At 40.6% G+C, this 4,781-nt stretch overlaps 1 pseudogene; it reads left to right on the top strand.

Moving 5' to 3' along the window:
• The first annotated feature begins 222 nt into the window (after positions 1–222).
• LOC140596413 (abnormal spindle-like microcephaly-associated protein homolog pseudogene) lies at positions 223–4,081 on the top strand (annotated as a pseudogene).
• The last annotated feature ends 700 nt before the right edge of the window (positions 4,082–4,781 follow it).

Below are 4,781 nucleotides of genomic sequence, written 5' to 3'. Positions count from 1 at the left end.
AATGGTGCTGGGAAAATTGGACATCCACATGCAGAAGAATGAAACTGGACCACTCTCTTTCACCATACACAAAGATAAACTCAAAATGGATGAGAGATCTAAATGTGAGAGAAGAGTCCATCAAAATCATAGAAGAGAACACAGGCAGCACACTTTTTGAACTTGGCCACAGTAACGTCTTGCAAGATACATCCACAAAGGCAAAGAGAACATTTGAAAAACATGCATTCCTCTGCGACCCTTATTCAAAGCACGTTTAGATCTTTAGTGGTGAGGAAAAGGTTCATTTCCCTCAAAAGAGCTACTGTTTTTGTTCAGAGAAAATCCCGGGCCACCATTTGTGCCAGGCATCACTTGCACCAATTCTTGAAATTAAAAAAAGCGGTCATTACAATCCAGTCATCTTACCGAAGGCTGGTGGCAAAGAAGAAGCTGCAGGAGATGCACAGGCTGCGGTTCTCATCCAGGCCACTTACAGAATGCACAGAACATATGTTACTTTTCAGACCTGGAAACATGCCTCCATTTTAATTCAGCAACATTACCGAGCATACAGGGCTGCAAAATTGCAAAGAGAAATTCTGTTTGACAGAGTCCTTCTGCTTTGATCATTCAGGCTACATATAAGGGAATGAAAGCAAGACAGCTTTTAAGGGAAAAACACAGAGCTGCTATCCTAATACAAAGCACATACAGAATGTATAGGCAGTATCTTTTTTACCAAAAGATCCAGTGGGCTACAAAAGTAATACAAGAAAAATATAGAGCAAATAAAAAGAAAGCTCTTCAACACAGTGCACTCAGGAATGCAGCAGCAGCCTGCACTGAAGCAGATTTCCAGGACATGATCCTAAGGAAACCGATTCAGGAACAGCATCAGGCTGCCACTATTATTCAGAAGCATTTTAAAGCCTCCAAAGTAAGGAAGCATTATCTCCACTTGAGAGCAAATGTAATTTTTGTCCAAAGACGATACAGGCACTAACTGCAGTGCGCACCCAGGCAGTCGTGTGTACACAGTCTTCATATAGAAGTTGTAAGGTGCAAGAGGACATGCAGCATAGGCACCTGGCTGCCACACGAATTCAGTCATTCTACCGAATGCACAGAGCCAAACTCGATTATCAAGCAAAGAAAACCGCCGTTGCTGTAATACAGAATTATTTTAGGTCCTATATCCGAGTAAAAGTGGAAAGGGAAAATTTTTTGGCAGTTCAGAAGTCTGTGCGAATTATTCAGGCCGCTTTTAGGGGCATGAAGGTTAGAGAGAGACTGAAAACCCTCTCGGAGGTAAACGTGGTAGCCAGTGCTAAGCAGTCTGCCTTCTGCTCTTGCAGAACCGAAGCTCAGTGTGCAGCTGTTCACGGCTCAGCACTTAGGACTCAGAAGTGGCGTGGAGCTTCCCTGGTCACTTGTTCACAAGAGGCCGAGTACCCCCAGAGAGAGGCTCTAGTAGCGACTCAAAGAGCTTTCTGCGAGATGGTCACAAGGAAATTGGAAACACAGAAGTGTGCTGCCCTGCGCATTCAGTACTTCCTTCAGATGGCCGTGTGGCGGAGAAGGTTTGTCCAGCAGAAAAGAGCTGCGGTGACCCTCCAGCAGTACTTCAGGACGTGGCAAACAAGAAGGCAGTTTTTATTGTACAGGAAGGCAGCAGTCGTCTTACAAAATCACCACCGAGCCTTTTTGTCTACAAAACATCAAAGACAAGTATATTTACAAATTAGGAGCAGCATTATCATGATTCAAGCTAGAACGAGAGGATTTATACAGAAACGGAGGTTTCAGAAAATTAAAGATAGCACCATAAAAATCCAGGCTGTGTGGAGGAGCTATAAAGCCAGGAAATATTTACATCAAGTGAAAGCTGCCTGCAAGATTCAAGCCTGGTATAGGTATTGGAAAGCACGTAAAGACTATCTAGCTGTATTAAAAGCTGTTAAAATCATTCAAGGTTGCTTCTACACCAAACTGGAGAGAACACGGTTTCTGAATGTGAGAGCATCAACAATTATCATTCAGAGAAAATGGAGAGCTATACTTTCTGGAAGAAGAGCTCGTGAACACTTCTTAATGATGAAAAGACATGAAGCTGCTTGTTTGATCCAAGCGAATTTTAGAAGATACAAAGCAAGGCAGGTCTTTCTCCGGCAGAAGTCTGCTGCTTTGACCATACAGAGATATATACGAGCCAGAAAGGCCGGAAAATGTCAAAGAATAAAATATGTAGAATTAAAAAAATCTACAGTTGTTCTACAAGCACTAGTGCGTGGTTGGTTAGTAAGAAAAAGAATTTCAGAACAAAGAACCAAAATCAGACTTCTTCACTTCACAGCAGCTGCATATTATCACCTGTCTGCTCTTAAAATTCAAAGAGCATATAAACATCACATGTCTATGAAGAATGCTAACAAGCAGGTTAATGCAGTCATCTGTATCCAGAGGTGGTTTCGAACAAGATTACAGCAAAAGAGGTTTGCTCAGAAATACCCTAACATCCTCACAAATCAGCATGAAGTTCCAGAATGTACGAGCCAGCAGAATAGAGCTGCATCGGTCATACAGAAAGCAGTACGCCGTTTCCTCCTCCGTAAAAAACAGGAAAAATTTAATAATGCAATCAGTAGAATTCAGGCATTATGGAGAGGATACTCTTGGAGGAAGAAAAATGATTGTACAAAAATTAAAGCTATACGACTAAGTCTTCAACTTGTTAACAGGGAGATTCGAGAAGAAAACAAACTTTACAAAAGAACTGCGCTTGCACTTCATTATCTTTTGACCTAGAATCACCTTTCTGCTATTCTTGAGGCCTTAAAGCACCTAGAGGTAGTTACTAGATTATCTCCACTTTGTTGCGAGAACATGGCCCAGAGTGGAGCAGTTTCTAAAATATTTGTTTTGATCCGAAGTTGTAATCGTAGCATTCCTTGTATGGAAGTCATCAGATATGCTGTACAAGTCTTGCTTAATGTCGCTAAGTATGAGAAAACTACTGCAGCAGTTTCTGATGCAGAAAACTGCATAGATACACTGCTGGACCTTTTGCAAATGTACCGAGAAAAACCTGGTGACAAAGTTGCAGACAAGGGTGGAAGCATTTTTACAAAAACCTACTGTTTGTTAGCTGTTTTATTGAAGAAAACGAATAGGGCCTCTAGTGTTCGAAGTAAGTACAAAGTTGTTGACCGTATTTATAGTCTCTACAAGCTTACAGCTCGCAAACATAAAATGAATACTGAAAGAACACTTTATAAACAAAAGATGAATTCTTCTATAAGTACTCCCTTTATTCCAGAAACACCTGTAAGAACCAGAATAGTTTCAAGACTTAAACCAGATTGGGTTTTGAGAAGAGATAACATGGAAGAAATCACAAATCCCCTACAAGCTATTCAAATGGTGATGGACACACTTGGCATTCCTTACTAGTAAATAACATTTTCAGTATGTACCGTAAAAAATACTAAAGCTAATCATGAATGTGTAAAGTGTTTTTGGCTCTCCTTTGTACAGCTTCTAAAATCTGACTCTGTATTAAAATTAAAATATATATATGTAACAATAAAAAAATGCAAAAAAAGCAAAAATGAACTATTGGGACTTCATCAAGATAAGAAGCTTTTGCACAGCAAAGGATACAGTCAACAAAACTAAAAGACAACCTACAGAATGGGAGAACATATTTGCAAATGACGTATCAGATAAAGGGCTAGTTTCCAAAATCTATAAAGAACTTATTAAACTCAACACCAAAGAAACAAACAACCCAATCATGAAATGGGCAAAAGACATGAAGAGAAATCTCACAGAGGAAGACATGGACATGGCCAACATGCACTTGAGAAAATGCTCTGCATCACTTGCCATCAGGGAAATACAAATCAAAACCACAATGAGATACCACCTCACACCAGTGAGAATGGGGAAAATTAACAAGGCAGGAAACAACAAATGTTGGAGACGATGCGGAGAAAAGGGAACCCTCTTACACTGTTGGTGGAAATGTGAACTGGTGCAGCCACTCTGGAAAACTGTGTGGAGGTTCCTCAAAGAGTTAAAAATAGACCTGCCCTACGACCCAGCAATTGCACTGTTGGGGATTTACCCCAAAGATTCAGATGCAATGAAATGCCGGGACACCTGCACCCCGATGTTTCTAGCAGCAGTGTCCACAATAGCCAAACTGTGGAAGGAGCCTCGGTGTCCATCGAAAGATGAATGGATAAAGAAGATGTGGTTTATGTATCCAATGGAATATTACTCAGCAGTTAGAAACGACAAATACCCACCATTTGCTTCAACGTGGATGGAACTGGAGGGTATTATGCTGAGTGAAATAAGTCAATTGGAGAAGGACAAACAGTGTATGTTCTCATTCATTTGGGGAATATAAATAATAGTGAAAGGGAATATAAAGGAAGGGAAAAGAAATGTTGGGAAATATCAGGAAGGGAGACAGAACATAAAGACTCCTAACTCTGGGAAACGAACTAGGGGTGGTGGAAGGGGAGGAGGGCGTGGTGGTGGAGGGGAATGGGTGACGGGCACTGAGGCGGACACTTGACGGGATGAGCCCTGGGTGTTTCTCTGTATGTTGGTAAATTGAACACCAATAAAAATTAATTTAAAAAAATAAATAAATTTGTGCTGGTTTTAAGCCACCCAGTCTAGGGTATTTTTGTTACAGGAGTGTTAATGGATGAAGACAATGGGAAAGAGTATATTTACAAGATTTTTTAAATTTGGCATAAAATAACTTGTGCTCAAAGGGTAACATT

The sequence above is a fragment of the Vulpes vulpes genome, unplaced genomic scaffold (assembly GCF_048418805.1).
Source record: "Vulpes vulpes isolate BD-2025 unplaced genomic scaffold, VulVul3 Bu000000642, whole genome shotgun sequence".
NCBI lineage: Eukaryota > Metazoa > Chordata > Mammalia > Carnivora > Canidae > Vulpes > Vulpes vulpes.
Note: the sequence above shows the minus strand (reverse complement) of the source record. Positions and strands in the feature narration are given on the sequence as shown.